Genomic DNA, 25,655 nt, shown 5'->3' with positions numbered 1-25,655 from the left:
TCAACATTTTGCCATTATAAACAATGTAGCAATAAATATTTTTGTAGGTGCCTTTCATAATGTGCAATTCTATAAATTGATAGAAATAGAATTTCCGGACCAAAGATATGTATGTGCCCTGGTAATCTGATAGATTTTGCAAATTGCCCTTCATAGAATGTTCGCTCTGTCAGTGCTGCCTGCAAGAGTTGCTCCCACACCTTTGTCAATAGGAAGTATTATTAAACAAATGTGCTTCCATTTCTTTTTAATATTTTTACTTTTTTAAATGAATTTAGGTATTATATTATTGCTGCACAGATATTCAGGACCGGTAGAGCTTCATGGTGAATCATTACTCTTTTTTTTTAACGCTTTGCCCTTCATCCCAACTTCAAATCTGCATTTGCCTGGTGTGCCTTTGCCCCTGCTTTCCTTTATATTTTTGTGTATTTTTATTTAAGATTTTTCAAACTTAAAGTTAATTTATCAATTATTTCACTTGCATATGCATATTAAAATGTCATATATTATGTAAAATCTTAATTTAGAAGCACTGTTTCCCCCACCCTCATTATTTCATGAAATCTTTTTGTTCAGACTCTTCGCATGCATTTTTAAGATTATGGTTCTCTTCTCCATCATTAGAGATAATGTTCTGAGTCATTTATCCCAATTTTCCAGAGCACATCATCTTCACCTCCTTCTAAAAGTTGACATACCACAGTTTTTTGTATCCATGTGTAATAACGTCGCTGCCAAAGTTACCCCAAGCCATCGGCTCTTTAACATTCAGTTGTTTTATCTGTTTGGCCTGTGGGGGTCTATTTATGAACTGCACAGTGGAGCTATTTACTGTTTTCTTTTCCCCTTTCATTTATGTTTTTTATAAAAACACATTAGAATAGATATAAATGTATAGATAGAGATGTCAAACGTTCTATGAAGCTTATATTTTAAAATATGAAAAGAAAAATCGATCAGTCCTTTGCATACACGGCTTCTGCATGCAGACAAGGCAACTGCTTTAAGTTCTTTTGGCTTTTCTGGCATTTTCTCCATATATCTATGTAACACACTTATTGCTACTTTTTTAATGTTGTAAAGTTTTAGATACTATCTATTGACTTCCTACAACGGAAAAGTTGGATTTAACCCTTTCACTCTGCTCTTCCCCATTTCCCCTCTCAATTCTTTTAATATAGCTATAGCACTTTTTTTTTTTTACTAAATAAATATTTAATGTACCTAGTATTGTGGTTATCTGACTATTATTTAGAGTTGAGCAATGTGGTAAATCATGTTGTTTCCTTTTTGCACAACTTTCTATTTTTTCTGCAGTTACTATTCAGCTTTTTCTTTGTGTCCATTTCTCTGTATTTCTCGTTAATTGACTCCCAACTCTCTGGCAGAAGTATAATTCTTGTCTCAGTATTCAAAACTCCAGTAAGGGATCCTCCTGGAGGCCCCTGGCCTCTTGTTCTTATCCAGATTGGTCACTCTCTTAGCTCCCTTCACAGCCCCTGGGGACCCCCTCTGTTCTCTCCTGTGTTGGATCCCCGTCTTCTGGCTTTCTCTTTGTTTACTCTCATTTTGGTGGAACTGTCTTTTAATAGCTTTCAGAGAAAAGGTGCATGGGAGATCAAACTTTGGAGGATTTTCATTTCTGAGAATGTTCTTATTCTACCTTATAGACATCAATAGCTGATTGATGGGTTTGTTAGACAATAGAATCCTGGGTTTGGTATAATTTTCCCTTAGAATTTGAAGGACTATTGTCTCCTAGCTTCCAATATTGACGTTCTTTTTTAAAAAATAAATTTATTTATTTTATTATTTTATTTAATTTATTTATTATTTCTGGCTGCGTTGGGTCTTCGTTGCTGCGCGTGGACTTTTCTCTGGTTGCGGCAAGCGGGGGCTACTCTTCGCTGCAGTTCGCGGGCTTCTCATTGCAGTGGTTTCCCTTGTTGCAGAGCACGGGCTCTAGGCGTGCGGGCTTCAGTAGACGTGGCTCACGGGCTCTAGAGCGCAGGCTCAGTAGCTGTGGCGCACAGCCTTAGTTGCTCCGTGGCATGTGGGATCTTCCCGGACCAGGGATCGAACCCGTGTACCCTGCACTGGCAAGCAGATTCACAGCCACTGCACCACAGGAAGCCCGATGATAACTTGTTCTGATACTGGATCCTTTGGATGTGACCCCAACTAGCCTGTCTCCCTTCCCATCAGTGCATCACCTCTCTGGATGCCTGTAGATCCCCTCTCTGCCCTGGTATTCTGAGGTTTGCTGATGGTGTGCTTGGATATCCATTTTCTTGTATTGTGCTGGGCTCTCAGTGATAGGACCTTTCAATATGGAAACACAGCCTTCAATTCTAGGAAGTTAACTTGCTCAAGTGCTACATGTTTTAAGTTCATTCTTTTTGTTCTCTCTTCTCTCTTTCCAAAACTCATATCATTATTATTGGACATTTGACCTTCAGGAAAAATCCTTTTTTTTCTCTTTCCTATTTTCAATCTTTTTATCTTTTTATTCTTCTTTCTAAGAGATGTTATCTTTATTTTCTGACGCTTCTACTGATTTTTTAGTTCATGCTATTTTATTTTTTTTTGTTTCCTCAATCCTCCCCCAACCTCCCCACACATTTTTTTGTGGTGGAAGGACACCCTGTTCTAATTTCCATGGATGCAATTGCTTCTTTTTATCTCTCTGAGGATATTAACTATAATACTTGGGAAGTTTTCTCTGCTCCTTACATTGACTCATTTTTTAAAGTTGTTTTTCTATTTGTTTCATATCTGTGTTTCATATTAGAGACTTTCTTATATCTGCTGATTTTTTAAATTGAAGTAGAGTTGATTTACAATGTTCTGTTAATTTCTGCTGTACAGCAAAGTGACCCAGTTATACACATATATACATTCTTTTTTTAATATTCTTTTCCATTATGACTTATCACAGGATATTGAATATAGTTCCCTGTGCTATACATTAGGACCTTGTTGTTTATCCATTCTAAATGTAATAGTTTGCATCTACCAACCCCAAACTCGCATCTCCCTCACTCCTCCTCCTTGGCAATATCTGTTGATCTTTGGCTAAATGTTGATGTTTAAGAGTGAAACATTACAGCGTGGATTGGAAGTTCTGGTACATGGGCCAGATTGCCCAGAGGTGGTTTTCACTGGGGGCTTACTGGGCAGGGACCAGTCTGCATCATTGAGGACTCCCCATCCCTCTGCCACGACGTTCTCTTTTCTCTTGACCAGCCAGTTTCAACAGAGCGGAATCTGCCTTGTCTCCTGCCCTGGCTGGTGGGGTAGGAGTGGGGAAACACATCTAGATGCCTAGTTCTGGGAGCAAAGTGGGGAAGGAGGGCCAGGGAAGCAGGGGTGGTCTCACCACTTGACATGTAGACCTTCCGGTGATGCCGTATACAGTATGGCAGGCCCACTTTTGGAGTCCCTGTGGACTAGACCTCCTTCCTGTTTGCCTGGCTGATGGGGGTGGGGAAGCTAACTGCTGCTTGCACAGACTTGAGGACAATCCCATTGATTTCAGCCACGACCACACCCTGCTGTGGAGGTCCTTGGTGCCTCTCCATCCTGAGTTTTCTGGGATCCGTGCACTAAAGCAGCTTTGCTTCTGCCTCCCCACTTCGCTGCCCTCCATGCTCTTTTAGGCCCAACTCTTTTTAGTTGGCTAACTTTCTTCATGCTTCTGCTGCTTTTTTTTTTCCCCCAGAATTCTAAAATTCTGTTTACATCTGCTCTGGTCTCCTCTCCTCTTCTCTTTGTTGTGGTTTCATGCTGTGTTCTCTTTTATGTGGTTTTCATCCTTTTGCTGTCACTTTTTTAGTCACATCAGGGAAGAAATGGAGATAAATATGTTCATAACTCTACGTTTAGCTGGAACCAGTCTGTCCTCTAATTTCTACCCTTTCTGAATCACTTTTGTTTTAGGTGTGTCTTAGAGTAATCTTTTCAAATAGCAAGCCTGGTCTTACCTCTCTTTAATTTAAAATCAAGGCTCCCAATGTTTTCCTAGGATGACAACCCAAAGTCTCTGATGTGGCTTGAAGGCCTGCCTGCTCCATCTCCTGCCTCACTTTTCCCAGGACAGTGCTCCCGTCACTTACTAACATGCTGTTCCCTCTGCCTGAATGCTTGTCCCTCAACCTCCCTTCCCCTGGTTAATTTCTGTCACCCTTCAGTGGTCATCTCAAATCTCCCTTCTTCAAGAAGGCCTCTCCTGCTTCTAGACTAGGTAATTTTCCCCGTTACACTCCCTAGACGCCCTCTGTACCTAAGTTTAAACACCTAAGGACTTGCTGGATGTCTGTGTCCTTCACTGAGGTGTAAGTTCATAGCTTTAGTAGTGAGTTTAGCTGGGAGGTAGTGGGTAGAGCTGGGTTCTGTGAGGCCAGGAAATGCCTCTGTCTTCTTCAATATTGTGTCCCTGTGGCCAAGCACAGTGTTTGCACAGAAAGGCTGCTCAAAGCATAGCTGTTGAATGAATGAATGAGTGAATATGTACCTGGGCCTTAGAGATGGCCTGGCTCAGCGTCTACTTGTTACAGCTGCAGCACAGGTACACACATTTTCATGTATAATGCTAGTAACAGCCCTCTGAGGTGGTTACTGTCAGTCTCGTCTTATAAAGGAAGAAGTTGGAGTTCAGAGAGTGAAAGTAACTCGCCTAACATCACACAGCTAAGCTATAGAGCTGGGATTAGCACTCTATAGCACTCAGGTCTATCTACCACCAAAGCCTATCAATTTCTTCACTCCACGTGCCCTGAATGATAACATTTGGCTCACCTTTGCCAGGAATCAGGGGAATGAGTGGATGAGTCAGCCTGTGCTATTATAACAACCCCCTAAACCTCATGGCTTACGACAAGTAACGGTTATTCTTTATGGGTCTGCAGGGTGGCTGTGGCTCTGCTGGGCCTGGCTGTGCTTGGCTCTGGGTGGAAGGTCAAGTTCAGGTCTGCTCCTGCTTCTCATTCCAGGATTAGGCTGAAGGAGCCTCCATGCTCTGGGGCATTTTGTTCTCATGGTAGAGAGAGGAAGCTCAAGAGGGCTACCATAAATGTACAGCCCTTCTGGAAGCTTTGGACCCAGGTGCCAGGTCCATTCACATTCCATTGGCCAAAGCAAGTTGGCCAAGCCCAACGTCCAAGGTGTGGGAGGTGTCTCCTTCCATGGCGGTGGGGGCTTTAGAGAATGAACATTTGCTGAACAATAATACAACCTTGCATAGTGAGAGACAAAGTGGCCTCCATGGACAAGGACAACATTGGAACCCACTTCCTAGGGGCTTCCAGCCCCACAGTGATGCCCCCTGAGGAGATCTTTCACGGCAGCCCCCGTGTTAAGCACCCCCCATGCCTAAATGGATCTTGTTCTTACAGACACCCGAACCTCCCTGGTGAGGAGGTACGGAATGTTAGACTAATTGAAGTATAGTTGATTTACAATGTGTTAATTTCTGCTATACAGCAAAGTAGTTCAGTTACACATATATATACATTCTTTTTTTGAAATATTCTTTTCCATTATGGTTTATCATAGGATATTGGATATACTTCTCCATTCTGTATAGTAGGACCTGGTTTATCCAGTCTCTATATAAAAGCTTACATCTGCTAACCCCAGCCTCCCATTCCATCCTTCCTCCAATGCCCTCCCCCTTGGCAACCACCAGTCTGTTCTCTTTGCCCCGATTCTGTTTCATAGAATTTGTGTCATATTTTAGATTCCACATATAAGTGATATCTTATGGCATTTGTCTTTCTCTTTCTGACTTACTTCACTTAGTATGATAATCTCTACTTCCTTCCATGTTGCTGCAAATGGAGTTATTTCGTTCTTTTATATGGCTTAGTAATATTCCATTGTATATATGTACCACATCTTCTCTATCCATTCATCTGTCGATGGACGTTTAGGTTGTTTCCATGTCTTGGCTATTGTGAATAGTGCTGCTATGAACATTGGGGTGCATGTGTCTTTTTGAATTATAGTTTTGTCTGGATATATGCCTAGGAGTGGGATTGCTGGTTCATAGGATAATTCTATTTTTAGTCTTCTGAGGAACCTCCATACTGTTTTCCACAGTGTCTGCACCCGTGGGCATCTGTTTTGATTGGTTGATGCTCATGCAGTTATTAAATATATGTGTAAATGTAAGTTACATATTTAATCCTTTTTCTGACCTGGCCCCTCACCCCCTTCTCCAGGACTGGATGCTTCTGTAACCAGGACCTGCCATGTCCACTGAGAACCCCAAAGGGGAAAAGCATGGAAGTAAAAGTAGTAGAGCACAGTTAAACACAGAGAAGAACTTCCTGTCTGCCTAGGTTTCAGATTAAAATGGGAGGTTCCTTTATTAATGTAACAAACATTTTTTAGATAACTTTCAATGCTTGACACTTGAAATGCTGGGGTTGGGGGTAGGAGGAAGGCAGGTGATATTGCACAGCCGCTGGCTGGGTTTGAGAGAAGCTCGCTTTCTGTCTGAGGAGATGTCGCAGCAGACGGGGCCCTTAGGTGCCTTGCAGGTCAACCCTTCAGACAGACCCCATTAGTGAAGTAGCAGGGCTGGGGCAAGGTTCCTGAGGAAGTGCCCTCTACTGTCTTCAGAGAACACGGAAAATCAATTTTGAGACCTAACCCCTGGGTGGTGAGAGGACAGACGGTCAGTGGCTGCCCTGGAGGGTGACATTATCTGTCCCTGGTTGAGCATGTGCGAGTCAGTCTCCTTGGGGCCCAGAGGAGGCCTGGACTCTGAGCCCCTGTGCAGAGGCTGGACTCACCTCCAGCCCCACTGATGCCGGAGGCTGGGAGCCGGGAAGTGGGGTGGGTAGGAGGGAACTAGCCGCCTTTGTGGCTGATTTAATCATACCAGGGTGTGTGGGGGGACCCCGTGTTCCTTCTCTCTTGCTGAATCCAAACCATATTAGAAACAAGCCTCTCTTGGGGCCTCTGTTGATAATAAGGGGCTGTTGCCACTGCCTCGAGTGGGGGTATCTATTCGCCTTTCATTCCTTCCTCCTCACCCCTATATCCCTCCTCTCCTGTTCCCACGCCTGTGGACGGCAGGAGGAAAGAATAGAAAGTTGGTTAACGTGCGTTAAAACGGACGATCAAAATAAGGATTTAGGGGCTTCCCTGGTGGCACAGTGGTTGAGAGTCCGCCTGCCGATGCAGGGGACACGGGTTCGTGCCCCGGTCCGGGAAGATCCCACATGCCGCGGAGCGGCTGGGCCCGTGAGCCATGGCCGCTGAGCCTGCGCGTCCGGAGCCTGTGCTCCACAACGGGAGAGGCCACAACAGTGAGAGGCCCGCGTAATGCAAAAAAAAAAATAAATAAAATAAAAATAAAAAATAAGGATTTAGCTTTTTAGGAGCTCATTGCCTGGGCTTCTCTATGACCCTCAACCTGGTGCCTGGGCTTCTCAGGGAGGAGGAGGGGTTTGTGAGCCTGGTGAGAGGTTCTTGTTGTGAGGCTGGGAGAATCCATCATGCCAGGGCCCCGGGCCTATGTGCAAATCCCCCCACTACAAGGCATGGCTCTAGAGAAGGCGTCCCCGCTCTGCCAGTTTTGCTGTTTTAACTTAGGCGAGTCCCGTCACCTCTGGGCTTCCATTTTCTTAGCTGCACACTGTCAATATAAGTCTGTCCTCACAGGCAGTAATGAGGGTTAGGAGAGAGAAGGGCTGGGAAAGCACTGTGAGGATGGCTAAGCAGGGAACAGGTGTTGGGGATAGAGATTACCATTAATATTGCCAACCCTGCTCCTCTGGAGATGAAGGGAGTGGGGTTAGGAAAGGGACCCCCTCCTCCTTTCCACATGGTAGTGGGCCGGTGTGGAGTCCTGGGGGACGTACTGGAGGAGAGCCGGACCTCCAGGCCCCATGCCCTGCAGGAGCGGCTGTTCAGTGACAGATGCTCCACGTGGGTGCACAGCCCTGGGCTGTCTGTCTGCTGGCCTCTTCAGCCAGAGCACATTAGTAAAACCTCCGCGTGGCGCCAGCTCTCTCTGCGGGGCCCTTGATTAGGCTCGATCTCTGGGCTAGGAATGCAAATAGGCAGTGCAAAGAGCCGGGTCTGGGCTCTCTGGCTGGGTGAGGCCAGCCTCCCCGCCCTGTGCGTCACCAGGGACAGATCCGTCACTGCCTCGGCCTCAGCCAGGCTGGGCTGGGCTTCTGAGCCATCTGTCTCCAAATACCCTTTTTCAGATGGAATTTGAGACAGGTCCCCTCCCATCTCCACCCTAGGAAAGGGGTCCTTCCTCTCTGGCTCCTTCTTTGCTCTGCTCCTGATACGAGAAAGAAGATTCGGATGACTTGTGGCTTTCCTCTACTTGTCAGACCCCGTCACTCCCCTCAGCATCGCTGAAGTTTTGAATTCCGGGTGAGGAGGGCTAGAGAGAGGCCAGTCCAGCCCCCAGCCCCTAGGCCTCCCCATGCCACACGGCTCTTGTCGTCAGCTTTGAAACCAGGTTGTGTGCTTCAGAACCCGGGCTTGGGAACGAGAAATTCAACGACTCCAGAATAGAAACACCACAATCAAGTGGGTTAAACTCCAGCCCTGACATTTAATTAGCATCTTTTTTCAGCTCCCACACTTGAAGAGTACCTGTTATCTCTTTTCTTTTACTCACAATACACTGTAAGCCGGTAGCATTTTCCTGAGCTCCCAAACCTCTCATCAGAAGTCAATCACTTTGGAAGCGTGATAAATCCTTCTGCAAGCCTGCTGCGCATCACGCCTCTGGAAGTCAGGAGCTTCCCGAGAGGGGATGAAGAGACATCCCCACGCGAGCTCCCAGGTTTTAGTCTGTCCACCCGCGGCCCCATCACCCTGAGCACGTTGCCTCTCCAAGTGAGCCCGGGCATCTAATGAACCGCTAGACCATTTGCCTCTCATAGTGGCAAGAAGAGAGCCCAGTGGAGCCCTGCCTGCCTGGGCCGTGCTGGGAGCTGTTGAGAGCAGAGTGGTGAAGTGGACGGTGTGGGCACAGCTGGAGGGCGGCCTCACCGCATCCCCACACGTAGACTCTCACACAGATACAGGGGCAATAAGTGTCATGAAGGGTGGTATAAAGCGGGGGCCTGGACTAGTCTGGGAGGCCAGAGATTCACGTGTAGGCAGAGATCTTGATGTAGGATGAGGTAGAAAAAAACCCAAAAGGTCTGTGCGAATGCCCTGAGGCAGGAGGGAGCTGGGAGCCTCTGGGTGATGGAACAAAGCATTTCTCACGCCTAGCCTTTCTCTTTGCCCTGCTGTCAGGGTCCTGCCTCAGGCCTGGCTGCAGCATTAGCTGCTTCTTTTTTTTTTTTTTCTGTTTATGAAATTTTATTTTATTTATTTTTACTGAAGTGTGGTTGATTTACAAGGTTGTGTTAGTTTCTGGTGTACAGCAAAATGATTCAGTTATGCAAGTATATGTATTTTTTCTTTTTCAGATTCTTTTCCATTTTAGGTTATTACAAGCATCAGCTTCTTATCGAGCCTCTCGGCTCCTTCCCTCAACTCCTTCCAGCCCACCTTGCTGGCTGCCACCAGATTAATCTCGGGAACACATGGCTTTGATCATGATACCCACTTATCCTGAAGCAGCTGTTGTCTCCCACTGAACTAAGTGAGGCCTGTGCACTCTGGTCCCCACTGTGCCCTGGTTTCCCATCACTTTCCTACTTGTGGCCTCAATTCAGCCACATGGGGCCCCTCGCCCTCCTACAAACACACCCCGCGCTCTCCTGCCCCGGCGGCATCTGTGCTCTTGTCGGCACTTCTGTGAAGGCCTGTAAGCATCCCGCCCAGCCTTCAGGCTCCTTCCCAAATGCTGCTTCTCCAAGGAGTCATTTGACACAAGCACCCCAACTCCACCGGCATGTGAGCTCACCTGGGACCCTGGCCACTGTGCAGGGGTCATGAGGGACGTGCCCAAGAGTGGCCTGGGTTGGAGGCTGGGGGAATCCAGCTGAGACCCGGTGGTGGGCCTTCTACAGGGAGGTCTAAGAAACCTAGCTTATTAATTTTGCCTGAAGACCATCACCCTACCCCACCCTGACCTGCCTCCCCCAACTCTTGAGTGAGGTACAGAATTGCTCTTGCTTTGCTGAGTTAAGTGCTTGGAGGCCTTAGTGCCCATCGAGCTTCCATGTCTGCCTCTTTATCCCTGAACTGCCAGAAAGCAGGGGGTATAGGTGCAATGTGAAATTATGGGAAGAACACGGACTTGGGTTCGGAGACACCTGCGTTCCAATCCGGCTCTGCCATGTGTTAGATGTCTACTCGCAGGCACGTGATCTGATCTTTCTATTCCATGGAGACAATAAGACCTCCCTTTTAGGTATGTTGTGGGATAAATGAGATCATGTGATGGGCTAGAAGCATAACAGTTACCTGTTTTAGGATCTGCCAAGATAGTGATGACGTTCCCCTCTGAAAGAAGCCTAAAGTTGATTATTTTAATCTCACTGCGATAGAAGTTTGGGCTGTGAGAAATAAAGCCCTGGCATTCAAAGTCTTCTTCTCCCCAATTCCAATACTCCCCTTCCAAGACAATCAAGCAATATTTCAGCACTGCTCGCGCTGTTATTCCTCTGCTGAAGGTGGGGTTATACCACGTGTGACTCTGGATCCTGCATCCTGAGCTGCTCTAGCTCACTTAGCGAAGGGGCGTAACCACCACCCACAGGCATCCTCCGTGGGCCCATCTTGGGAAGGAGAGACACTTTGTCCCTTTAGTTTGTACCTGGGGCAGAACTGTGGGCACTGTGGGTAAATCCCTCACTAGGGTTTGTGAACTTTCTGAGAAAAGTCTCTTTTTTTTTTTCAGAAAGTTTGCTGGCTAGTCTGAAGTCAGACAGGCCTGCATGTAAATTCCAACCCTACAATTTATTAACTGTGAAACCATGGGCAAGTTACTTAATCTCTAACTTAGTTTTCTCTTCAATAAATCATGGATAGGGCTTCCCTGGTGGCGCAGTGGTTGAGAGTCCGCCTGCGATGCAGGGGACGCGGGTTCGTGCCCCGGCCCGGGAGGATCCCACATGCCTGGAGCGGCTGGGCCCGTGAGCCATGGCCGCAGAGCCTGCGCGTCTGGAGCCTGTGCTCCGCAACGGGAGAGGCCACAACAGTGAGAGGCCCGCATACCGAAAAAATAAAATAAAATAAAATAAAACATGGATAGAGTTATTAAACACAGAAATGTATTTAAAACACCTAGGCCATTGCCTGGCCCACTGAAATACCCATTTATTCACCCAGCATCTATTTTTGGGGTGCCTACTGGGTACCAAGGGCAGTTTTAGGTGCTGGGGATCACGGACAATCATTTCTGCCTCGTGGAGCTTACATTCCAGTGGGAGTGGGAGAAAGGCTACAGCCACAAAATAAAATACAGCAGGGTGAGGGGGTGCTGGGGCTCTGGTAGAGGTGGGGTCTGCAGTGGAAAGGTCAAGGCAGGTTTCGAGGAGAAGGTGGCATTGAAGCAAAGACCCGAGGAGCTGAGGGTATGAGCCTGGCGCACAGGGCGCTCCCGGCAAAGGGATAAGCCAGTGCAAATCCTCTGAGCAGGGCTATGCCTCAAGGGTCAGGGGGCAACAAGGAGCCTGTAGGGCAGGGGCGGAGAGAGGGAAGGGCAAGGAGGGGAGGACAGGGGACAATGGGCACGGGAGGCGGGTGCAGATTGGATGGGGCTCTGCGGGCCATCTGGAGGGCCTTGGGCCGAAGGGTGACATGATCTATTTTCACAAGTGCTCTGCTGAGAATATTCTCTACAGGAGCATGGGAGGAAACGGTGATGCCTGCTGGAAGCATCTGCAATGACCCCGCTGAGAGACTCGCAGGGCTTGGCCCGGGGTGCAAGCAGTGGAACTGGTGAGAGTGGTTGGATTCTGGATATATTTTGAAGCTAGAACTTACAGGACTTCCCAACAGGTTGGATGTGAGGAGTGAGAGAATGAGGGAGGTTAAGAATGACACCAAATTTTTTGGCCCGAGCAATTGGAAGAATAGCATGTGGGAGGCTGTGGGCCTGGAGCAGGTCTGTGGGGTGAGATCGGGAGTTTTGTTTTGGGCATGTCACCTTTGAGAGGCCTATTACACACCCAAATGGAGATGTTAGGAGACCACGGGCTATGCGAGTCTGGAGCTCAGAAGAGGGAGCTGGGCTGGAGACATAAACATAGAGATGGGATTTAAAGCTGGGAGGATGAGAGAGAGATGTCCAAGGGATTCAGTGTGGATTGAGTAGAAGTAAGGACCAAGGACAGAGTCCTGGTTCTCCAGCCAGGACTCAAGAGTAAGTAAGTGTTAGAGATTGGGATGAACAGATACACACTACTATATATAAGACAGGTAAGCAGCAAGGATTTACTGTAGAGCACAGGGAACTATACCCAATATCTCGTAATAGCCTGTAATGCAAAAGAATCTAAAAAATAATATCTAGCTAGCTAGCTATATCTGAATCACTCTTCTGCACACCTGAAACTATCACAACATTGCAAACTAACTATACTTCAATAACAAAGAAAAAAAACTACAGAAGAGGAGTAAATACGTGTTACATACTCAAGTAACAGATATCATAATGTTTTATTCTCTCAATATCAAACTCCCTCTTTGTTCTTCTGAATGAATACCATGACCTTTCTTTTCAAATCTTCTATCTATCCACCTGTCTATCTATCTCATCTATCTATCCATCTATCTATCTATCTATCTATCTATCTATCTATCTATCTATCTATCTATCATCTATCTATCATCTATCTATCTATCTATGAATCTTCTTTCAGGTGTAATCTTTACTTTGTATCTTAAGACTCTGATTTGCTGTTAAACTATGGATTTGAATCTCATTTCAAATATATATTTTGCTTTGTTTTCTGTCACTCCAGTTGTATCAAATGTATACCAGCAATCTTTTGGGGTTTGTTTACTTAGAGTGTAAGACTCGCCTCCCCTATTGAGCCCAAAACAATCCCTGGAAAAGTGCACCTGCGGGACATCTTAGGTAGACCTCATGGAAGAAAGGGAACTCAAGCAACTGAGGTCTGCAGAACTGAAGTCTCATCTGTGGCTTCAAGCTGGTGGTCAATCTCACTCGTTTCGTTCTGCATGTAGAGCTTGAGCGAATGATAAAAAACAAATAAACCAAAAATGAACAACAAGAGAAAAATACATTTAAAATTCTGAGTGTGAAATCTTATTTCCACGACAGTTAGTGAGGGCAGCCAGGACTATGGGCACCCGCCCCAGTCTCAGGGCTCCCCTCACCACTCTGCCTTCTCCCTATATCTCCTTGGGGACAGCCAGGAGAGAAGTCACATGATCCCTCTGTATGCAAAAACCTGGTATTTAGCTGGAATGTGTTTTAGGAAGTTATGTTCCCTGAAAGGGGACATGCTCTTCTGAAAGCACTACCATCTTTATCAGGGACAGAGCTATCAGGAAGTGCTGTGGCTTAGAGTTAATGAGTACATTTATTTATTATTTTTTTGTAAGATTTTTTATTTAAAGATCATCTTTATTTATTTATTTATTTATGGCTGCGTTGTGTCTTCGTTTCTGCCTGCAGGCTTTCTCTAGTTGTGGCAAGCGGGGGTTACTCTTCGTTGCGGTGCACGGGCTTCTCATTGTGGTGGCTTCTCCAGTTGTGGAGCACGGGCTCTAGGTGTTTCAGTAGTTGTGGCTCGCAGGCTCTAGAGCACAGGCTCAGTAGTTGTGGCGCACTGGCTTAGTTGCTCCATGGTATGTGGGATCTTCCCGGACCAGGGCTCGAACCCGTGTCCCCTGCATTGGCAGGTGGATTCTTAACCACTGTGCCACCAGGGAAGTCCCTAATGAATAAATTTAAATGTTGGATGCAAATTAGGCTTCATATCAATTCTAGCTCCAAAGAGCAAAGGAGATAATTAAACAGCCATGAGCCTTTTTTTCTGAGTAGACAAGCCTGTTGCCAGCACACAGGCATAATGGGATAGCTTTTTGATGGCTTCTGCCAAGCCATATGGAAGTAAAAACATAATGGTTTAAAGAGAAAGGAGCTCTCCTCCAGGCAGACCTGGGGCGGACCGGCAGAATCTTCGTAGTGTTCCACCGCCCTCAGGCTGGCCCAGACAGTGAGTGGCAGCCACGTGAGTCCTCGACAGACACGTCCGGAGGGGCTGCTGCTGCTCAGCCCCCACCTGCCTGCAAGAATCCCACCTGTCAGGCCATGCTTGGCCTCCGGAGGTGCCCAATTCTCTCAGCAGAGAGGGTGATAGTTCCATACCTGCATTCCTATTCACCATCCTCCTGTCAGTGGACTAATTAAAATGCACACCCGAATCCATGAGTTACAAACACAGCATCCCTCTTCACATGCAAATGCAATCAATAGATACCAAGGTGATTTACACAGTGGTAAAAGAGAAAGAATTCTTTATAATGTGGCTTTTGCAGTGAAAACTTAAGCTCATGCGTGTCACGTGTAAGCTAAGCCTGTCTTTGAGTCTGACACAACATGCTCTCTGTTAAGCCCCTCAGCAAACAGTTGCTCTAAGACCCAGGGCATATCCCCCAGGACGCTCTCCTGGTTCAATATACCACAAACACTCGGCTGGCTCTTTACTCCCTCCCCTAGTACGCATGCCCCGGGCAGGTAGGGCTAGGTCCCTGTTTAACATTTGCCCACACTGTGCTAAGAGTGCTTTCCTTGTCAGCTTGAGGCTGGAAAAGCACTGTAACCTCCTCCCGCCCATCCAGGCTGAGCTGATTGGATTCCTGAGACCATCTCATGGCACCTCCTCACGGTTCACCTGGGGAGATTGAGAACCTGAGTGGAGAGATGAATTGTCCAAAGTGACACTGATATCGGTTAGGGGTAGTGCAGGACCTAGAGTTATGCCAGCCCTGAGGAAGTGTCCAGAGACCAGCGGGGCGGTCCCTCAGGGATGCTTCCTTCCTTCAGGTCATCACTTAACAGTGATCCCTATGTCATTTGGCCTCTGTGCTGTGAGCCTCTTGAGAGATAGATGCTTGATCTTAAACAAGTCACAGACGAAAACTCAATTGCTATTTGCCAGGTGAGGGCTGGAGAGTTCTAAAACTTGGAGAAGGCACAGCTCCTGCCCTAAGGGATCCTATATCAGAGATTGCTAACATTTTTGTTTATAAGAAGACTTTTTACATCAGAAAAATAATTTAGGATCCTTTCTTCACACACCTGAAATTGTGTGAAAGTATGTAATAACTGAGAAGATAAAAATAACAGAAAGTACTGTAAATCTTGTGCATACATTGCAAAAATAGCTTACATGTGTGATAACATATTTTTTCAGCCCATAGGCAACGCTTGGCGTGCTTTCGGACTGTGTATCCCTCAATGAATCTACTGTTCCCAGGAGTGCATGATTTAGAGTCACTAGGGAAGTGATCGTTTGTCTGGGGAGTCTGCAGTTCCTGGAATGGAAACTGTTGTGTGGCTTCTTCAGAGGCTGAGGTGAGTGGTGACCATCAAGACTCTCTGCCTTCCAGTCATCCGGAAACAAGGTGAGTCTTGAGTGGGGCAGGGACTGGAGAGATGGGGGAGGGGAGAGGTCCAAAACATCAAGTCGTTTCTCAGAAGGATGGGGATCTGGCCCCAGAGCATGAGGCAAGGAACTACTAATAATTATAAGCTACCATTTATTAAGTAGCTACTAACCTCCAGAAACTGTGCAAACGGAGATCAGATAGATACGAATATGGATATGAATATGGAAATGGATATAGATGTATCTCCCCCACATAAAACCCAGAGCTCACGTTCACCAGTTCCTTCACTGAGTCATGCTTTAAGAAGCAAATTCTAGCCGCCCAAAGTAATTAAACAGGAATTCCAATCTTTACTGGCATCTCTCAAAGAGCATTAAAATGATTGAATTCAAGCCTCACGGTAAAATCTCTCCAAGTTCCCTTTCTGTCTGGAATCCCCCATATCTACAGGCTAATTCAGAAGCTCTCACTTGGCAAATACTCCAGAATGTTCCCTGATACTTCAGTGTTCTTGCTGCTGTTTCTTCCTCCCTTGCCTCGCCTCCGTCCGGGATCTTCCCCAGGCAGATAGACCTAACCATCGGGTTTAGTTTCTTCTCTGCTTGCCTGTTATGCAGATTCTCTACACCAAAGGACAGTGCTGGGGCCAACCCAACAGGCAAGAGCCTGTGTCCTGGCCTTTGACCTCTTTAGGGCTGTCTCGCTCCTTCCATTCGCCCTATTGCACAACAAAAAGCCAGAGAACCGGTGGGCAGAGACAGAACTCTCTTGAAAGATCAGGGGTGAGGAAAGAGCTGAGCAAAATTCTCCAAGGTGGATGGGGTGGAGGAGGGGGCGGAGGTGGAGAAAGAAGGACGCAGACTGGGAATACTGACACAGTGATGAGTCTGGTTCTAATCGCAGGCATCTTAGGATTTAATCTCCATCAACCCTAGGAGGGAGGCAGAATGAGCCTCACGTTGCAAAGGAGGAGAAAGGGCTCAGAGAGGGTGACGAGGATGGTAAGAGGTTGAGAGGTCAAAGCACCAAGCACTGGGGTGACACTCGGGGAAGCTCCCACCCTCCTCTCCAAGCTTTGGTAGCACTTTGATCCCAGGAGTCGAGTCCTGTTCCAAACAATTCTGTGGTGCCCTGGTGTGGCCTTGGTGTTTTCTGATCATCCTTTGACCACTTTCCTGGTCCCAATCAAGTTTAATTCAGGCACATGGTTTGCTTAGACATGGATCTTCATATGATGGATCCACACTATGGTGTTTGTTGTTCTAGAGAGGAAATGCCATTTTGCTTCAGGTTTTCTACATACACTCTGGCTACACCAGCCTATTCTCCACTTTCAAACACAGCTTCATTTGTTCGTCCTTCTGCCCTTGAAAGTGCTTCACAGCTCTGCACCTGCCTCCCATCCCAGGCTCTGCCAGCCAAGACTGTGGCCCCTTAATAATGGTCATGTTGCTGGTTCCACACAGGAGGGAAGAGAAAAGTGGGTGCCTACGGCAGGCTGAATTTTGTCCCTGCAAAATTCATATGTTGAAATCCTAAACCCCAGCATGTGACTGTATTTGGAGAGTCTTCAAAGAGGTAATTGAGTTAAAATGAGGTCACTAGTGTGGGCCCTAATCCAATGTGATTGGTGTCCTTACAAGAAGAGGAGATTAGGACACAGACACGCACAGTGGGAAGACCATGTGAGGACACAGCAAGAAAGCAGCCACCTGCAAGCCAAAAAGAGAGGCCTCAGAAGAAACTGACCCTGCTGACACCTTGATCTCGAACTCCCAGCCTCCAGAACTGTGAGGAAATAAATTTCTGTTGTTTAAGCCACCCCATCTGTGGTACTTTGTTATGGCAGCCCTAGCAAAAGAATACAGGGCCCTCCTTTGGGTCTGACAGAGGCCCCTGTCCTGGAATGAATTATATGGTAGTCTGAAATAACCAAGAAGAGTCCTAGGGCCTGCCTGTGCCCCTCAGAGCCTGCCCCAAATCTCACCATCTGGAGGTTGTTCTCTTCCAGGTGACAACTGTACCTGTGAGAGAGTCCAGCTCAGAGGTGGCTGCCAGCCTTCTGAAGAGTGATAGGAAGGAGAGAGTCTGAGGTAGATCTCCAAGACCCACTAAAGTATGGTCCACAGATAGCGCATCAGTGTCACCCAGGCATGTGTTAGAAATGCAGACTCTGCCTTAGTCTACTGGGTCACAGTCTTCATTTTAACAAGAGCCTTGGGTGATTAGTATACACAGAAATGTTTGAGAAGCACTGCCTCTGATCCATAGACCCTTGGATCTCATGGCAGTTCAAGTTGTAACGATCTACGTACCTAGCCCAGGTCAGAAGAGCTAGGGCAGTGATGCTCAATCTTGGCTATACTTTGGAATTGCTTGAGGAGCCTTTGGGACTCCAGATGCTGGGCTCAAACTCTAGGCCAAATAAGTGAGAAGCTCTGCAGGGAGTTTGGGGGAGACCCAGGCATCAATATTTTGGAAGTCTCCTAAGTGATTCCGATTTGTGGGCGTGTTTGGGATTATATCCATTATCTATTGCCTCATAAAAAACAGGCCCACAATTTAGTGGCTTAAAACAATAACCACTTATTCAGCTCATGGTTCTGTAGGTCAGCACTTTGGGCTGGAATCTGCTAGGCAGTTCCTCTGGTTGATGCTTGGCTCACTCATGTGTCTTCAATCAGCCACAGACCAGAAGAGTGGCTGTGCTTCCAGGAGGTGTTGCTGGGGCAAGGCGGGAATGTGGGACTGGGCCCTATTTCTTTTGCTATCCATAAGGCTAGCCTAGGCTTGTTCATATGACAGCTAGATAGGAGGGGGAGAGAGAAAGACATCTAGGCTTAGAATGGACACCACGCCGCTTCTACCATTTTCTGTTGGCCAGCCCAGATTTCACCTCTGGATGGGAATTGCTGCAGATTCATATTACAATACAAAAAGACACAGGGAATGGCAGGGAAGGCTGGCAATTTTTGTAGTCTGCCATATTGGACTGATAAGGACTTGCTCCTGAACCAAACTTTTTTTTTTTTTTTTGGCTGCGCCACGTGTCTTGCAAGATCTTCGTCCCGGACCAGAGATTGAACCCAGGCCCTGGCAGTGAAAGGGCAGACTCCTAACACTGGACTCCACGGAACTCCCTCCTGAACCAAACTTTAGTCAGCCTGTTTGGAGCTCTCTTTTCAGCTAGGTCTCGTCCTTGGCTCAGTTCTTGGCCTGCTGAGCACAGTTTTAGCAAGAATCCTCCTAACTGAGTTTCTAACCCTTGATATCCAGTCAAGTTCCTCATTCTCCCACCCTTGATACCTAACCAAGTTCCTCTTAGTAATTTTCCATCTTCTCCCTCACCCTTTTGGTTGGCTATAAATCCCCAGCTGCCCCTGTTGTATTCAGGGTTGAGTTCCATCTCTCTCCTCTATTGCAGTAGTCTTGAATGAAGTCTTCCCTGCAATGTTTGAGATGTGTCCAGTGCAATTTCCCTTCAGCAGGACCACTGAGGTCCTGAGTGTCCTCTTCAGCCCCCCACAGCTGCTCTGATCGGCTTGAGCTCACTCCAGCTATTACTAGTGCTTTGATGGTTAAAGTTGCCTTTTTTTTTTTTTTTTGTATATAGTATAGGAGTGTTTTCAACCTTGGCTCTATTAATATTTTGGGCTGGATAATTCTTTTTTTCTTAATTAATTTATTTATTTTTGGCTGTGTTGGGTCTTCGTTTCTGTGCGAGGGCTTTCTCTAGTTGTGGCGAGCAGGGGCCACTCTTCATCGCGGTACATGGGCCTCTCACTATCACGGCCTCTCTTTCTGTGGAGCACGGGCTCCAGACGCGCAGGCTCAGTAGTTGTGGCTCATGGGCCCAGCCGCTCCGCGGCATGTGGGATCCTCCCAGACCAGGGGTCGAACCCGTGTCCCCTGCATTGGCAGGCGGATTCTCAACCACTGTGCCACCAGGGAAGTCCTAAAGTTGCCTTTTGAGGAAAACAGACTAAGGCAGTTTGCTGAATGGAGTGTCCTAGTAACTTGTGTTGAAATCCCAGAGGTCTACTTGAGATCTCAAACAAAAGAGTGTCCCCTTGATCTCTCTTTGACTGAATTGTCTCATCTTATAAATGAGGATAATAATACTCACCTAGCAGGGTTGTGAAGCTTAAATAAAATAGCTGTGAAAGCTTCTAGCTCACAAGCAGTCAGTCAATTGGATTTTCTTATCCCATGGACAGATCTCACTAATTAGGAGTAACGAGGGCAAAGACCATTCTGAATGAACAAAAATTCTAACTGTAGAATTTCCCTCTCAAAAGTAGTTGCATTCTCTCAACCACAGAGTAACCACATGAAATATTCCCTGCAAGAGGTATAGGTAGGTAGGTCTGCAAGAATAAAGAGCATCACAACAGTTGGTGGTAAATGGAGGTTCTAGTTGTCTGTGAATGGTTTCTTCTCCCTTTGACCCCGCATGCATCTTATTGCCTAACTCAACTACACACAGTAGACTTTTTAAAAAATTAATTAATTAATTTTTGGCTGCATTGGGTCTTTGTTGCTGTGCGTGGGCTCTCTCTAGTTGCAGCGAGCGGGGCCTACTCTTTGCTGCGGTGCACGGGCTTCTCATTGCCGTGGCTTCTCTTGTTGCAGAGCACAGGCTCTAGGAGTGCAAGCTTCAGTAGTTGTGGCACGTGGGCTCAGTAGTTGTGGCTCGCGGGCTCTAGAGCGCAGGCTCAGTAGTTGTGGTGCACAGGCTTAGTTGCTCCATGGCATGTGGGATCTTCCTGGACCAGGGCTTGAACCCGTGTCTCCTGCACTGGCAGGCGGATTCTTAACACTTGTGCCACGAGGGAAGTCCCAACTACGCACAGTAGGCTTTTAACACATTTTGTGAAATGGGAATATTGGTGCAATCCCTTTCCCAGGGGTACCAGCTGCCATTCACTGAGGGCTTACTAGATTCCAGGCTCTTTACATATATTTCCTCACTTAATGCTCAACTCAGCCCCAAGAGACCATTATCCACCTTTTATAGATGAGGAAACTTGGGATCAAAAGTTAAGTGACCTCCTGAGGTCTGTAAATGAAGCTGTGCGGAGCTGGATGCCAACCCAGGCATCTGTCTGACTTTAGACATCTCTCCTGGGTGGTTCTAGGAGACCCTTCAGTGGGGCCCCTGTCTGAGCTCACAGTATGGCTAACCAGGGGCCCCAGATGAATGAGATTCATGGTCATGGCTGGAGATGGTAACAGCCTGCTCTCAACAGCCTCTTGGTGTGCCGAAGGGATGTGGATCTTGCTGTTAACGGAGGGTGTCAGCACATGGGGAGGCTCCCAGACCTGCCCACTGGGGTCTTGCAGTTTTGTCAAGGGACCTGTCATTACAAGCCCCTGGATGCCTCCTCCACCAGCCCTGGTGTTTCCAGCCTCTGACTCAGCTTCCTCCCTTTGGTCCAGTTAATGCCTCTCAGCTTTAAAAGGTTTCTGATAAACTAGGTCTGACATTTTGAAAGTCTGAGGTTGGTAATTGGACATTTGTTCTGCCAGACCCAGGCTGTGCTGAGATGCATTTCTTCTCAGCTTGATTATTCTGCCCAAATCCCAGGCTTCTCCAGATCCCTGGAGCGGCCAAATTGTTTTTTGTATCTGAAGTTGCTTCAGGGCAGGCAGGCCCCTCTCAGAAACCAGATCCCACCAGAAAAGGCTGTTTCTGGGGTGCTGCCCACAAGTTGGTGGGAGGAAGTGGGGGAATTCTCAAAACTAAGGTTTCTAGCTGGGGGTCCTTGGACTTTCTGAGGGGCATGTGAATGGGCTTGGGAAAGTTCCTGAAACTCTTGAAACTGTGCTCAAAAGTTTCCTGGTAAACTTTTGGGTGAAGAGGCTTTGAAATTTTCATTAGATTCTCAATAAGGCTAAGAAACCCCAAAGAGCTCAAGAGTCACTAGTTTGAAAACAGGGATTAGAAAACTGGGAACAGTTAGAGGCAACAGGAATGTTGGTTCTGGAGAAGAACAAGAGGACGAAATGGATCTTTAGTAACTCTGAAGTTCTGTTTTTGTAATAAAACTATTTCTTAACAATACCACTTCTTGAGACAGTGTGCTATGTGCTATATTCACTGGGCCATTATAACAGCTCTTTACAGTAGATTCACATTCTCATTTTACAGATAAGGAAACAGGTGCCCAGAGAGGTTAGGGGGCTCATCTAAGGTCACACAGCTAAGGATGGTGGCACTAATATTTGAATATTGTTTTGTTTACTTCCAGAAGCCAAGTAAGATGTGCAGTAGGAGAAGCTAATTAGAAGTGAGGATAAACTTTCTCCACGTGGTTGACTCTATGCTGAGATAGTGATGAAGGGTTCCTAACACTTAACACTCCTAGAGATTTTAAACTATTTCTTTCATTTTATTTCATTTTTAAAATTTTTCTTTTATATTGGAGTATAGTTGATTAACAATTATGTGTTGGTTTCATGTGTACAGCGAAGTGATTCAGTTATACCCATACAAGTATCCATTCTTTTTCAGTTTCTTTTCCCATTTAGGTTATTACAGAATATTGAGCTGAGTTCCCTGTGCTACACAATAGGTCTCTGTTGGTTATTTTAAATATAGTACTGTGTACATGTCAATCCCAAAGTCCCAGTCTCTCCCTGCCTTCCACCCTTTCCCCCTGATAACCATAAGTTCGTTCTCTAAGTCTGTGTTTCTGTTTTGTAAATAAGTTCATTTGTATCATTTTTTTTAGCTTCCGCATATAAGAGATATCGTATGACGTTTGTCTTTCTCTGTCTGACTTCCTTCACTTAGTATGATAATCTCCAGGTTCATTTTATAATGCTTAACACTTTTTTAAAAAGTAGTATTATGTAAACGAATTTATTTAGGTCTTCCCAATCCCCTGTAAGGTATAAAGGGTAGATATTAGCTCCTGCACGTTAGAGTGACACAGATTTGCTAATATTGTGTGATGAGGGAGCAGCAGCCCCAGATTATTCAAACTCATCTGCCAGGCTTTCTGCACTCAGCCTGGTGATGCCACTGACAGTGATGACTGGCTGGAGGCAGGTGGTTGGACCAGAGCATCTCTAAGAATCCCTTCCGGCTCAAGAGCTCCATTATTTAAAAACTGGTTGAGGTCATGACAATGGCCATCAACAAACATCTACAAATAATAAAGGCTGGAGAGGGTGTGGAGAAAAGGGAACCCTCCTACACTGTTGATGGGAATGTAAATTGGTACAGCCACTATGGAGAACAGTATGGAGGTTCCTTAAAAAACTAGAAATAGAATTACCATATGACTCATCAATCCCACTACTGGGCATATATTTGGAAAAGATATACGCACCCCAATGTTCATAGGAGCACTATTTACAATAGCCAAGACATGGAAGCAACCTATGTGCCCATCAACAGATGAACAGATAAAGAAGATGTGATGTATATATGCATGTGTGTGTATGCACATATATATATATATATATATATGCATAAAGTGGAATATTACTCAGCCACAAAGAAGAGTGAAATAATGTCATCTGCAGCAACATGGATGGACCTAGAGATTATCATACTAAGTGAAATAAGTCAGAAACAGAAAGACAAATACCATATGATATCACTTACATGTAGAATCTAAAAAAAATAATGATACAAATGAACTTATGTACAAAACAGAAACAGACTCACAGACTTTGAAAACTTATGGTTACCAAAGGGAAGAGGTGTAGGGGAGGGATAAATTAGAAGTTTTGGATTAAAATATACACACTACTGTATATAAAATAGATAATAAGGGCCTACTGTATAGCACAGGGAACTCTACTCAATATTCTGCAACAACCTATATGGGAAAAGAATCTGAAAAGAATGTATATATGTATATGTAAAACTGAATCACTTTGCTGTATGCCTAAAACATATGTAAAATAAAAATTAAATTAAAAAAAAGAATGGATGATGCTCAGGAATTACAAAGACAAGCGATAAAATAAAATAAAATAAAAATTAAAACTGGTTGAGGTTATTGGGGAGTTTTAGCAATCAGTGATATCTGATTATTTTTTGTTTTTTGTTATGCCCTGTGCATGTATTATTTATTCAATAACATTAACTAAAATGTTTTTTAAAAATCTAAATCATAAAGCAACAAGTGGGACTTCCCTGGTGGTCCAGTGGTTGAGAATCTGTCTTACAATGCAGGGGATGCTGGTTCAATCCCTGGTTGGGGAACTAAGATCCCACATGCTGTGGGGCAACTAAGCCCGCATGCCACAACTACTGAGCCCCAGTGCCACAACTAGAGAGCCCATGTGCTGTAAATACGCACTCTGGGGCCTGCGCGCCATGGCTAGTGAGCCCATGCACTACAACTGCTCAGCCCGTGCGCTCTGGAGCCCACGTGCCACAACTAGAGAGAAACCCATGCACCACAGCGAAGAGCCTATGCGCCACAACGAAAGATCCTATGTGCGGCAACTGGGACCTGATGTATCCAATAAATAAATAAATAAATAAATAAATAAATGAAATAAAGCAACAAGTAAAGGCACCGTAACGAAATGGTCATGTAATAAAAATAAAACATATGCATAAAAATACTTAGCATGGAAAAATTTTAAGTAAATATGAAACTGTCTCATTTCATATTCCTACAGTTCTCTTAACTGAGATCCTTTTTTTTCAACTTTTGTTTTGATTCAGATCAACAGAGTGGGCCACTGCCTGATTTTATTAATGTATGCAGCACAGTCCAGTGGCCAAGCACGTGTGTTAACACACTTAACTCCGAACCTATGAGGTGGATACTATTATCATCATGCCTCACAGATGAAGTAACTAAGGCACAGAGAAGTAACTTGCTTGAGGTCCCAGTGCCTGTTGTTTTGAGTTTTCCTCCCAAAGTCCTTTTCTTTCTGAAAGAAGAAAGAAAAAAAAAATTCATGAAAAAAGGTTTTTTTTTGTTATAACCCAAGGTATCATAAAAAACATACCTTTAGGGCTTCCCTGGTGGCGCAGGGGTTGAGTCCACCTGCCGATGCAGGGGACGCGGGTTCGTGCCCCGGTCCGGGAGGATCCCACATGCCGTGGAGCGGCTGGGCCCGTGAGCCATGGCTGCTGAGCCTGCGCGACCGGAGCCTGTGTTCTGCAGCGGGAGAGGCCGCAACGGTGAGAGGCCCGCATACAGCAAAAAACAAAAACAAACAAACAAACAAAAAAACAAAAAAACCCTTACCTTTAGACCCAACTGAGAGAGAAACAGATGGAGGTGACAAGCACAAGCAAACACAAGCCAAGCGGCGCTGCCCGTTGGCACAACCCCCCCCCCCCCCCAGGCCCATGAAGTTAATGCAGGTGAATTTGGGGAGGTTTTAGGATCTAGTAAGGTGAGGTGCAGCGTCTCCTGACCGCTGATTCTTGGAGAAGTTGAGTTGCAGTGCGTGTGCGTGTGCGTGTGCGTGTGTGTGTGTGTGCGTGTGTGTGTTCCGGTGCATGCCCGGGGGAGGCCAGTGAGGCAGCCAGGGTGCAAAACAGAAGGAAGCCTCCCTCTCCTCCCCCAGGATTGTGCAAGTGCCTGAACTGCCTCCTTCTGATCTGCACCCCCCTCTCCCCGCCCCCCAGGAGCCTCACTTTCATCCCCCGGGTCCTGCGCCTGCGCGGTGGGGCTGGGCATTCCCATCCAAGGTCTCTGTCTTCATTTCTGGCTCAAAACAGTCGAGGAACAGAGTGATTATTTAAACCTTCTTTTGCCTCTAAAAGGAACAGTTGGAACGCAGGGTGTATATGGAAGAGCGTATGCAGTGGGGCTCTGGTGGGCGTGAGCACTCCACGTCGTGGAAACCGTTCCCACCACGAGTCATATTTCGTTTAGCTTTCACTCCTAAGGGACCCGCTAGTTGAAGGTAGGAAGCATAAGGAACGCTTGAAAAGGACGACGAGAATGATTTGCCCCATGATCACCTTGATCAAATCAGCAAGCTGCATTTGGCTAATCAAAATTCTGAGAGCACTTTGAGACTTCTCTGGTACTTCAAAAATCAATATTAAAAAGAAAAGAAAAATGCACTTCATTTTGGCTTTTCATTTTTGGGGAATAAATATTATTCATGAAGGTTTTGTTTGCAGAGAGACGCTTCAAAGTAGC

The sequence above is a fragment of the Globicephala melas genome, chromosome 8 (assembly GCF_963455315.2).
Source record: "Globicephala melas chromosome 8, mGloMel1.2, whole genome shotgun sequence".
Taxonomy (NCBI): domain Eukaryota; kingdom Metazoa; phylum Chordata; class Mammalia; order Artiodactyla; family Delphinidae; genus Globicephala; species Globicephala melas.
Note: the sequence above shows the minus strand (reverse complement) of the source record.